Genomic DNA, 13,390 nt, shown 5'->3' on the forward strand with positions numbered 1-13,390 from the left:
TTGTAAAATGGTCTGTGTGCAAATCACCAAAAGATTCTGGAGTTCTGCAGAAGTGTGTCTTTACTAGCTGCAGACATTCTGAAAAATGTCTCCAGCGATATTACTGTATAACAATCAATTCATGTATAACAAACACTTTCTGTAGATAAATTGTATGACAGTGGTGCAACAACCACATTACAGCATATATCTACAAACATAACTGACAATACCCCTGTCATACTCGTAATCTCTGCAATATTATACAGAAATGCAGACAATAAAATGTAATTATAGTCCAATCCCACAATGAAGTTGGATTGAACACTTTCTTTATAATTAGTCAATAAAAATGAATAAAAATCCTATTTAGTAACACCTCGCATATTAAAATCACAATAAATATGTGATGTATGTGACAAGAATCTGCCTATGTTTTAATGAAATTTGGATTATACAAAATAGTCATGATTACTTATTTCTTGTCTCTAGCATGTGATTGTCAATCTCAATGTCCTATGAATTATATGGAAAGGATCTGCTTATGTTTTAATGATCTTTAACTTTAACAAAATGGTCATTGTTATTGGTTATACTTAGTATATGATTGTGACTTGATTATTTTACATTCATTTGCAGATTACTTTATGCCTCTTTCTTTAAAATAAAAATAAAAAAAAGAACATTTACAGGTTGAGTCTCCCATATAAGGAATGCTTGGGAACACAAGTATTTTGGATCTTGGTATTTTCTGTATTTTGGAATATTTGCAAGTCATAATCAGATATCTTGTGATGGTATATGAATCTACTAAACACATGCTGAGAATAATACAGTTTATGCACAAGGAGTCATCAGAAAGCAAAAAATCTCAGTTGAGCTAAAAATAAAAAATTAGATTTAAAAATATTAAGCATTTCGGATTTTCAGATATGGAAGACTCAACTTGTATATGCAATATAGTTTTCTGATGCTATTATTACACTGAGGAGCAGTTAATCTGTTGCCAGGGATTTAAGAGTCAAATTCGATAAATCTGTGCTCCTAAACATGAATATGCCACACTTTTTTTTTAAATTGGTTCTACTTTTTGAGATATGCCTATGTCTCCTCCCAGGTTATTGAGGAGATATGAATGTGTTATGTGTCTCACATATGACTACCAGCTACTTTATCACAAGTAAAACAAATTCTTGTTATTTTTGAAGAAGGTACTTTAAATAGAAAAAATCATTGAATTTTATAATTTTTCATTTACTACATTGTTAGATAATAATTACAAATGTAATGAAAAGGTCATACAAAATAATTTCCCTTCTTATCTATCTTTAGATTTTGGACTGTACAATATCAAACCATATTTATTTAGTGGTTTAAGGACAGTATAAACAGTGTATTTGTGGTTAGCTATTTCTCTCTCTTTTTTCTCTCTCATCTTTCTTTCTCTCCCTCTGACCAAGTCCAATAACAAAGGCACAAGGCTTCACTTGTTCATTGGTTCTGGGTGGTACTGGGTCTTTGCTGCTTCTCTATTCCCAGCAGTAATAGGAATACACATTTTGTTCTCATTTGTCCTCTTCCTAGGACCTCTCCTTTGTTCCTTCTAAGTTTAAAGCCTTGGAAATAATTATCATGGCTTGTACTTTACACATAATTTGTGCTGCTCCACCAAGTTGATCTCATCAAATTGTGCTGCTATATTACAAAAAAATAAATTTTTGCAGGACTTTCATGGGGTGTTTCTTGATTTGGGGAATATTATTACTCATGGGAATCACAGTCAGGGAATGCTGTGATTTCTATGAGTGGCCATTCCAATATAAAAGATCATTTATATGCCTATTATATATAGGTGCTAATATATAATTTTTTTAGATTTTTAAGATTTATTGAGGTGCAGTAGGCAAGACTTCATGATAGTTGATGAGGGCTTAGAGGAATTTGGGGCCTACATTGTCTCCATTTCAAAGAGAAATTGAGTCTTTGACAATTGTGAGCAATAAGCGACCCTGGCTGATATCAAGATATGTCCAAGGATGTATTTGTCCAGATTGTGTACTGCTAGGGGGATACCATTGAAGTAAGCTAATGAGGGGTCCTGGGAGAGGGTAAAGGTCAGAACATCTGTAGATTTACACTTCCCTCCAAAAACAGCTGCATAATGTGTCAGTCCCCAAAAGTCCCTGTATTACAACAGCGCTAGCAAAGCTTTCAATACTACTATTACTCTTGTTGATCTATGTAACAGTTTAACTGAGGGAGTAGGGAGTGTAATTTACATAAAAAAAATTTGCAGTAGCAGGAGGAACATATATTCTGAAATGAGTTAGTGAAAAGGGGCTTAAACTCCAGGAGCCAAGGAAGAGAATCGGCATTCTGGTGTTACATGTTGCAGCCACCGTTTGTTTCTGTTTGTCACCTCTTTGATGTTTGTACAAGCATGCCAGGTTTTCTATTGTATCAATTGTTGTGGAAAAAATGGATATTGGGGTTCCTTGACCCCTCATCAAGAGGGGGTACTGTTAAGAGCCTTTTATGTCCCAGTCTGACTACAGTCCTGTATTTGCCTTGCCCAGCCTCCTATAACAGCCTTGTCCCCCTGTAAGACCTGGCGGCACCGTAGTGGGGCAGACCTAATTCGCCCTCACAAATGTGACTGTTATAAGTGAAGCCTTAGCCTGCAGGAGGCTTTAAGGACTGCTGGGCAAGTAAACAGTGTCACCTATACCACCTTGGTTGCATCCCTAACAGCCAGCGGCCCCCTTTACTCCCTCCTTTCCTGTGCCAAAGGCCAGGACAGTCCGGCCCGAAGACAATGGGGTGGGGGGAACCAGGGTTGTGGAGTCTATGCTTGCATGCAGAGACCCTGCTCATCTCCAAAAATGGGCAATGCGTTAGATGAGGAAGCCCTATTGCACTTTCAGCTTCTGTCAGGGGAGTACAGTGCTATCAGGAAGTGCAGATTCTGGGAACACTGGCATTCTGTGCACCAGCAGCTCCCTAGCAAAGATCATGTACACCTCATTGGCAATGAGCATGTAAACCCCTGATGGCAACTAGCATGTTACCCCCCCCCATGGCAACGAGCATGTAATTCCCCATGGCAGTGAGCATGTAAATACCCATGGCAACTAGCCAGTACATCTGCGTTACCCCCATGGCAATGAGCAGGTAACACCTCTGGCAACGAAAATATATCCCTCTGGCGAGGAGCATGTAACCCACCCAAGCAATGAGTTTGTAACCCCCCTGGCAACAAGCAGGTAACCACCCCCTGGCAATGAGCATGTAATCCTGGCAATGATCATGTGTCAACACCAATGAGCATGTAACCCCCCACAGGACAATGAGCATGTAATCCCCTGTGGCAATGAGCATGTGACCCACCATGGCAATGACCATGTAACCTCCCCTGGCAATGAGCATGTAACCCCTGGCAATGAGCAAGAAACCCCTGGCATGGAGCATGTAACATTCTGGCAACAAGCAAGTAGGGTAAATTATGTGTGTGTAAGCAGCACTGGCAAAAAGTAATTGGAAGCCTTACTGTGGGACATCATTTGTAAGGGCCATTTTTGTGTGGGACATAAAATGGTGTTAGCGGCCTAACTGTGTGTGTAGGATTATATGTAATAGGGGGGAGTGAAATAAGCATAATGGTGTGTGTCATAATGTGTAATAGGTATTATGGTGTGTGGCGTAAAGTGTAACAGGCATTATGGTGTGCCTCATAATGTGTAAGGGGCATTACTATCAGAAGGAAAAATTACTGGGGTGGGGGCTCTAAAAAATACTCTTGCTCCGGGCACCATGTCACCTAGTTCCTTAAAAGTAAACGGAAAGTGCTCCTTCAGTCTAAAAACTCAGACGGTGAGATACTAATGGGAAGGATGCTTTTAAATGCTCCTTGCTCATACGTTTCATCTTGTCTATGTGTCATTTTTTTGGTACTTCTTCATTGTCTATAATCACCTCTTCGACCCTCATCACCCTTCATTTTAACCCATTTATGGTCCAATGTAACATGCCTTCATTTGTATTTTCCTGCCCATATGGTTACTACAGTACAATTCCTTCCAGTACTTGACAATTTTCATGTTCCTTATTTCTAACACACTCAGCTATCCGGATGCCGGATGTATGACAGACAGTCTACTGTACTATAGTGTAAATATAGTGTGAATGTATGCTGACAGAGCACAACACTACCTAATACCAACATACAGTAGTGTACAACTCTGTCCACAGAAAGTAGTTATTATTAAAATATGGCGACTCAGCTGGAACTCAACACTATATAGAGACACCATAGGGAGAATACATAATATTCCTCTTCAGGCAGATATTTGAAACAGTGCTGTGTCTGTTCTCACTCTATGAAACAACATTACTGCAAGGACTGTAAGTCCTATTACTGTCTAGCATCGGATGGATGTAAATCCATACCTGCTGACTTTTGTTGGCTGCCTTCCGGAAGAGGGCAGCCAGCTCTGTTATGCAGGGGGGCAGGAGTTAAAAAGAGGCAGATTGGGGGTGGAGCCACAGAGGGGTTTTCCTGTTGGGGGCGTGCCTACAGTGATTGCGTCATTTTAGCAATGCCGGTATTTCAGGCATTGCACTGCGGGGGGTGGGGTTAAAATGACGTGATGGCTTCATTTTACCCCCCCACCGAAGGGCGGATCGCGGGAGATTGTGGTTTATGCGGGATGGTTGCCCCCTTTCCGGGGTGCCGGGAGGGGGACCCGATTTCCGGGAGGGTAGGCAACCCTGTGTTAATCAGTTATAGCGTACAGCAGATCGTGTGCTACTGGTGAACCAACAAGAGAAGACAGTCACCTAAATTAACACTTGTTTCCAAGGACCTCTATTCAGTCCCTGCCTTCAAGCTGTTTTGTAAAATGTGGTGTACAGCAATTATACTGTAAAAGGTTTGCAATTAATATAATAACCAGTCCGGAATATTTGCGTGATGTGAGTGAGTGTCATTTCTATTCTTAGGCCTGCATTTGAAGGAGTGGAGGATTTAGGGGGCTGTATTGGGTCAACATGAGTGCTGCACTGAGCTGTGCCACAACTGCGTACTGTGATAGAATGAGGGAGAGCGAATGTTTGGCCTCCTGCATGAACAAGTGGCCCATTCAAATAACGCCACAATATTCACAAGCTTAGACAATGCATTCTCTGTGCAACCAGTCTGAAGAGACCAGAGGGGAGATGCGGGCTGTGGATGAATTTAAATTAAATGCAGCACAAAAGAAAACCTCTCATTTCTTTGTCTTATTTCACGTTCAAGCACTAGTTTGTATGAAACAGAAGAGCAGTCTAGCACTGTGACTCAGTATATTCCTAGCAGTTTGCTTGTTACAGTTATCAGAAATGCTGCTAAGTACACATACTGTATACGACAACAGTTTACATATGTATGCATAATATAGGTCAGTATTTACAGTACACTGAGAAACAATAATATGAGAGAGTGATGTTTATTCTGCCAGGGTAAGTTGTGCTTATGTCATTGGGATTGCAATAACCTGGAGTTGTAGTGTTTTGTGACAATTTGATATCATTGTTGTTCTCTAGAGATGCCATTCATAAGAAAGAATGCCAGAGTCCATTAGGGAAAGTATTATTGCTTCTGCGTGTCACAGGTAATGGCATTATTAGACAAATAATTGTGTCAAAGAAAACGTGGAGAGTATTACATCATAAATCATTCTAAGCAGCAGTTCTAGACCCATAAAAGAAACAACAAAGACAAGTATAAAGCCCCCACACACATGGCGATATTGGTGGCGGGGACCTGGTGGAGTGCCAGCATTGGCAAATGTGTACACACTTGCCAATTGCAGAAGGGAGGGGAGTGATTGGGGGGGAAGCATTGCCCTCGTTAATAAGGCCCTCCCTCATCTGTACAGGCAGGATGAGGGAGGGGATCGCAAGCAATCAAATCAAATCATCATTTATTGTCACTGCAAAATAAAAAAATGCAAACAGATGGGAAAAAACTATTCTGCAATGACTAGTACGGCAACCAAAGCACCTATAAATTTTCCCAGAGGGCAACAGGGAGAAAAGAGAATAACAAGGATGGCTAGGATCTAAAATAATTTTATTAGCCTTAACTTTTCTCGGTACTTGTGTAGTTTCACGGCGCCAGCATGGCGCCGTTCTACTTCCGGGTTCTACGCTCGCCACAAACTATGTTAAAAAAAAGGAACTTAACTCCATGCCAACATGGATAGTTCATACCTCCACTATCCATGTGGGCATGGAGTTGATTTTAAATAGTGTGGCGAGCCACCGAGCCCGCAGCGTGGGCGAGCGAAGCAGGGGTCTCAGACGCAAACTAGCAAACTACATAAGTACCCTTTTCTCCTTTTTAAAAAACTGTCTGCCATGCTAGGCAATGGTTGGCCAATGACTTTTTCTGCGGCATTGACTGTCCTCCTGTATGCGTTTAACGATATTGCGTTTACACACTAGATGAGATACAATAAAATATATCTTTTACTATAGTGGGTGACCTACATTGGGACGACAGGCAGCCCTTTAAGAACTGCTCACAAAAAATAGCACCTTAGCCAAGGTTGGAAATTCACTGTAAATGCTACAAATATCTGAAGGTACACTATGAGACCTGTCTAAATAGAGGTGCTGAAAGACAAACACTAAGGGGGACATATAATAGGATGAGAGATTCAGAAAGTGAGAGATTCGGTAAGAAATATCCAATTTGTTTTAAAGCGCCAATCGTAAACTCACCATCCGGTATTATTATGCATACACTTTAATAAACGAAACCTTTAATCAAACTTAACCCCTTAAAACAACACTAAAATAAGACACGGACACAAGTGCTGGCGTTTCAAAATGAATGTCATATTTATTGATTGACAACTCGACTATGATCTGACCATAGAAGATGACGGCATTAAAGAACGGTCAGGGGGGTTAACATCACAACACACAAACCACACACTGCTGGTGATCAACTCTCCCACAGCAACCCATTCGTGCAGGTGGTTTAAGCTGTCTCCCATCCAGGACTATGGGCTAATGACATATCGATGTCTGGAAAGCGTACCCACTATATACTACTACGTATACACAGGTGACCGTTCTTTACCGCTGACGAATACAAAACATAGGGATCGGAGGGAGGGAGGGAAAAAAACTTCACAAAGAGGCCGATCACACCACTTCCTGCCCTCTCCTAGCCTGCCTACGCCTCCCCTTTTACCCCTATTGGCTAAGCCCTTCCTCATCAGATCTCATAGAAACTAAACATGCTACTTAAAGTGACAGCATCACAGAACCCTTCCGTGGTTTATATCACCTCTGTGCTTAGTCAGCCATCGGTTTTCTTTTACACTGCAAAACCAGTTTGATTTTGCAGTGTAATTGATTGCCGCTTTAACTGTAGATTTCTTACCAAATCATTCCCTTTCTGAATCTCTCATCCTATTACATTTCTCCCCCTGTGTCCTATTTATTGAAAAAATGTAATATGCCCATTAAAATTGACATGCAATATTTTTCAGGAATATTTGCTAATGCTCAGTCACCCGTCCGTTCTCACACGCATTGCAATCAGTAAGTAAAGGAATACCTTACGCTAGCTCTGTAACAAGCGCTCCCGGCCTCCTTTATGTGTGATGTCATGCATAAGAGGCAGGATGCCGCCCCCGGAGTCTCCAGGTTCTGGGATGCTGCAGTAGACAGTAGGGGGATGCAGCGGGAGCATAAATCTGTGTCACAGTCACTGCAGCCATTGGAGAGGGATCGTGGGTCCCTATAGGGAGCAGCTAGGCAAGTTTTAAAAACGTGATCTTTTCATAGATTGTTATACAGCAGACCCTTCGAAATAACAGCAATGGATGCTGCTTGGACTGTTGCTAACATTAGCTTCAAGAAATCTTGGTAAAAGTTAGGGCACTATTTGGACCTGTTCGTTCAGGTCCAAATTCGTCCCCGTCTCCGATGATGGGGGTGTGCCCATATGCACGTTTTTCACTCGTTTGCGCTCTCGCAAAACGAGTGACAGGCTGGGAGTGGTCCCTGGGGTCCACCCAACTTTCATGGGCGTGCCCACAAAAATGGTTGTCAGGCCCATGAAACGCTGGCCAGTCCCCAGCGGATGCAGGCATGGCCATGCCTGCTTGTGGTGTGCTGATGATGTCACATGATGTCAGCGCCCACCCCGACGGTTCGTGCGGTAGGGTAAGCATGCACCTTGCTAGGCAGCGAATATACGCAGCCTAGCGAGCAGGTCTGAATAGGGCCCTTAGTTCAATCTTAAACATAGAGAATGAGCTTTTTCTACATGTTTTAAGGCAGAATTTATTTGATAATCAAAAACCCAAGTCTGTCTCTTGTAATCTTTGCAGAATACCAAAATTTTGCTCCTACCGAGTAATTTATTTATTTTTACTTTCTTCACATGATTGACTTTGATTTTTATTTTTTGTTAAGAAAAAGATGAAAACTTTTACAGAACAAACAGTTAAAGATGAGACAGTTCCCACACTTACAGGATGTCATGGTATATAAGTGCCTGTGACCTTAAACTTGCCTCAATGACATTATCACAAAGACTGCTGGACATCTGTTTGAAGATTATCAATGCACCATGGTACACAGAAGGTTCCCACAATGCAATTGTAAAGGGAAATAATTACTCATCAGCATGGTCAATGCTTTCTCTTCTTACTTGGATGCTCCAATTAATGTATATGATGTACACAAGCTTAGAATTTGTAAGTGATAGAGATGTATAGATGTATGAAGCAGTGATAAGGGAGGAGAAGTGGTAAAGTGCCTGGTACTTTATCACCGGCCAATCAGCTCCTGACTATCCCTTTTTAACCCCAGCTTATAACTTAGCAGTCAGGAGCTGATTGGCAGCTGATAATAAAGTACTGTACCAGGTACTTTATGACTTCTCCTCCCTTATCACTGCTTCATACATCTACCCCACATATAGATGTGGGACTTGACATTCCATGATTACGTTTGTGCCATTTGGAATTCAGTCACAGTGAAAAAATAGTTTGATTACACTATAAATATCTCATGCAATTACACATGAGTATATTAATGGTTTATATTAAATGCTGCAATAGATTTATATTTTTAATGCCAGTTATCTATAAAGATCATAAATAGTCCATTGTGTTTTATAGGGCAGTTGTGGACTTCCTAGGTCCTCTCTCCAGGTGCGAGAGTAGCCAGGTCAGCAACGTGGTGTGTGGTAGTGTGACGCATCACAAGGTGCTGGGCTGGGGAGCGTGGCACTAAAGATGAGGGGGTATTGGGGGGCATGGTGGCTGCAATCTCATCATTGTGGCAACTCCCCCCGCTATAGAGGCCTCTTAAGATGTGACACCTGGACCGCCCACCTCACTTGAGCACAGGAAGAATTTACAAACTCCACAAATTTTAGGCTGTAGTGCCTACTTGCCTACTTTTTCGCTCCCTCTCCTGGGGGTAGGGGGGCGTGGCTAGTAGCAGTATACGTGGTGACACAATCTTCTCAGCGTGGTCCAACACCCTACTCTTCAGTGCTGTAAAACAGGCATTTATAGCAGGAGCGGGGCTACGATGACGCAATTCAGGTGCCTCGCAGGTATTCCGGGAGGGAGGGCAAGTATGCTGTGGTGGGAATTGAACCAATGCCCATGCAGTAATGCTACCCTTACACCATACATGCTGTCCATGTGATTTTATATCCAGACACTCTTGCATATGTTACCGAATGTTCCAGGTATAGTGACTGCCCTGTTACCAAATGCAAACCCTCATGCCTTTAATTGCAGTAACTAGCTCATTTGTGCTTTTATGTGTTTAATTGTCATACCTTATAATGCTTCATTAAAAGCCTGTATTAATCAAATTTACTATTGAGATTAAAGCTAATGTAGTCATTTTAAAGGTTAGAGGGCTACCCAGTGTGGCCTTGAAGTGCATCATATTGCCCATCATTTGCCTAGCAAATGCTTTGAAAGCTAGTCTGCTACCTTGTGATTGCCTCTGTGTTTTTTCATGTGTGAGAGAGAAAGAGATGTAGTTTCACTTACTGCCAACAGATGGCAGTGTTTTGGAGACACAAATGTGCATTAACATATTTTGTATATTGTGAGCGTTAAAGCTGAAGAATTAGATCATGACATATAAAAATCCAAATATAGAAGATCAAGTAAGGTGAATAGCGAAGGACTGAACAGGTGGATAAAAGAAAAAAGTGAAAGGCAGAAATGTATAGCATTCCCACAGTCTTCTCCAATTGAATGGGTTACAGTTTGACTGTCTGGGGGAAAAGAAAAGAAGCTTTTTTTTTTCTTTTTTACTACTCCTCCCATCTTTAAAACACTATCATTTTCCCACCAAGAATTCCTACGGTGAAAGAATAGGGAACCATTAACATAACAATGGGTCCTTTCACATAGTTGTAAAGCTTGTTTCCATGGACACAAGGGGAAGATGGGTTTGAAGAAACTCAGGAGCCCGAGGTGTGCTCCCCACCACCAGTGCTGTGCCTAAACACGTGCAAAGGAGGCCGTGCGATCGAAATGGGTCCGTCTCCGAAGAGACAGGGCCCCGTTTTTCCCCTAACCCCTCTCAACCATAAGGCCGAAGAGGGGAAAATAGGGAACGGTGGGTCCTCTTCGCCGAAGCTTAGAGAGACCCTCATTCCTCAACCCCCGAAAGGGTTAGGACGGTGGGTCCTCCGCAGCCCATGCTTTGGAGAGACCCGCAGTGGACTTCCCTCCGCCTTGCGGCTCGGGGTCGTCCTCGGGGGGGACCGAAGCTCTCCCCAAAAGGCGAGAGCTTCGGCACATTGGGGAAATGGAAGGCCCAGAAGGGTCGACCACACTACCCAAAAAAAACGTGACAAACTACAAAAAAATACAAGGAACGTGAAAAGTGACAAACGTGAGAGGGGGAAGAGAAATAAATAATATAGGACCCTAGCCAGAAGGCCAGGGTGGGGGTGTGAAAAATTGTCCTACCTCATCCAAAAGGACGAGGTAAGGACGTGAAGCGCATACCTAGAGGGAAAGTGCGCAGTGCTAGTGCCATACTAGTGCATGGTGATTTTGGGATCACCCGTGCATGTTCGGCACCCCCGAGTTTCCCCGGGGGCACAGTGCAGCCTCGGACTCCAAGCAGCCAGCCAGTCAGCGTCCGACCAAGTGTTTCTCCGCCTCACCAGCAGGCCCTTTCCGGCCCCCCGGCATGGGAATGGATACTCCACCGGGCTTTTCGATGAGTCTCCCCCGCAGCGGCCGAATAGACCAACTGAAGGAGAAGAAAACACCTACTCAGTCCCGACGTTTCCCCTTTCCCAGGGATTGAGTACTGGGCTGGGCTTTTCGCTGTCTCTCTGGCCGAGGGATTATTGGGAACCCCCGAACCAGAGAGCAATCTACTCGGCCCCAGCTTTTCCCGTCTTCCTGGGATTGGATACTAGACCGGGCTTTTCGAGTGACTCTCCCTCAGAGGCTATAGACCCCCGAACAAGAGCCCCATCTACTAGGCCCGATGCTTCTCCCCTCCCTACCAGTAGGAGAGTGTGTTCCCCCCCCTACGGCAGGATGAAGATACTCAGTGAGACTTTGCACCCGCCCAGAACATGAGGGATTCCAGCACCTCAGCTCAGTAGCAAGGTGGTTTAGTCCAACCTTTCTCTATTCTCTGCCAGGGGGGCGGTCCAGACCCAACTGATAAGAACAGATACTACACTTGATCTTAGCCAAAAGGCCGAGAAGCGACAAGGGGAAGATGGGAGGGAACGTGATAAAGGAAGTATGTAGAGGGAGGAGGTGGATGTCTCGGCAGAGGACCCCTACAGGTCATAGGTCATTTCCCACCATGAGTCAGAGGGAGAAATTTAGGTTACATTTATATTTTGTACAGGTGTATATCAGTGATATATTTATTTATTTATTTACAGTTTCTTATATAGCGCAGCAGATTATGTTGTGCTTTACAATTGTTGACAGTGATAAAACAAACTGGGTAACAACAGACAGACATGGAGGTAGGAGAGCCCTGCTGCAAGCTTACAATCTATGGGGGCATAGGAGGGAAACAGAAGGACAGGCACCAGTAATAGCATAGCAGTCCCACCAAGTTGCAGGTCCAGAAGAGAAGCTATATAATACATAAGTGCCTCCGAGGGTTATGCGTGTGGTACTTAAATATGATAGGCTTGCCTGAAGAGGTGCATTTTCAGGGAACGCTTGAAAGTTTGAAGGCTAGTAGAGAGTCTTATTGTGCGTGGAAGGGCATTCCATGGGGTAGGAGCAGCCAATGAAAGATGAAAGCTAGAGATCCGTGCAGAATAGAGACGCAAATCTTAAACAGAGCAGAGTGGCCGAGATGGGAGATATTTTGTGATGTGTAAAGAGATATATGCTGGTGCAGTATGGTTAATAGCTTTGTATGTGAGTAGAAGTCAGTGTCGCCTCGTACCTGATTGGGGGAGGGGGGCTGCCTCTACCGCGATTCAGGCACCCCCCTCCCCCTGTCACCACCGCCACAGCTGTAGCCACCGCCTTCTCTACTGGGTCGCTGGCACCTGTGCTTTAATGACAGGCAGCAATACTGGCACATGGGCAGTATAAACATCTGTACTGCGCAAGCAGCCAACTTCTATGGGCTGCTTCGGCAACAGCCCATAGAAGGAATCTTGGTCCCAGCACCTGTACAATACAAATGACAGGCACTGGGACCAGCACGTGCGCAGTACTGATATAGGTACTGCACATGCGCACTCACCGTTTTTGCACGGCAGCCCACAGAAAGGCGTCCCGGAGGGAGGGAGCACCTCCCAATGGGACTGCCTTTGTGACTGGCAGGTCGGACTTCCAATAGGAAGTCACTGCCAGTCACAGTGAAGCCAGTGCAGTATCACAGACTGCATCTGGCTTCACTACAGTGGCGGATTTTACCTGGGGGGGGGGGGGGGGGGGGTTGCAGCCCATAGGTAAAAACCACCACTGGTAGAAGTATTTTAAATTGAATACAGTAAAATACAGGCAAAATCGTCGTTCATGCCAAACTAATCTACTTGGTTTCTATGAAGAGGTTATCAAAAACCTTGAAAATGGAAACAGTGTAGATGTGATTTTCCTAGATTTTGCTAGAGCCTTCGACACAGTACCACACAAGAGGTTGATAAATATAATGGAGGACCTGGGATTAGGGGCAAATATCTGTAGATGGGTAGGGAACTGGCTGTGTAATAGAGAACAAAGAGTGGTTATGAACAGTGCCGTATCCAATTTGATAACAGTACTAAGTGGAGTGCCACAGGGTTCGGTTCTAGTGCCCATTTTATTTAACCTTTTTATTGATGATATTGGGATGGGGTTACTCAGCAATGTATCCATCTTTGCGGACGATACAA

The 13,390-nt window shown here is 43.6% G+C and overlaps 1 protein-coding gene and 1 pseudogene across 2 annotated transcripts in view; one reads left to right on the forward strand and one right to left on the reverse strand.

Moving 5' to 3' along the window:
* The window catches only part of TTYH1 (tweety family member 1), a 154,139-nt gene that overhangs the window by 55,499 nt on the left and 85,250 nt on the right, over positions 1-13,390 (forward strand). The gene's annotated exons all lie outside the window — the stretch shown is intronic.
* LOC146044464 (U2 spliceosomal RNA) lies at positions 11,644-11,751 on the reverse strand (annotated as a pseudogene).

Source organism: Crinia signifera, chromosome 19 (assembly GCF_055691185.1).
Source record: "Crinia signifera chromosome 19, ASM5569118v1, whole genome shotgun sequence".
In the NCBI taxonomy this organism is placed as follows: Eukaryota; Metazoa; Chordata; class Amphibia; order Anura; family Myobatrachidae; genus Crinia; species Crinia signifera.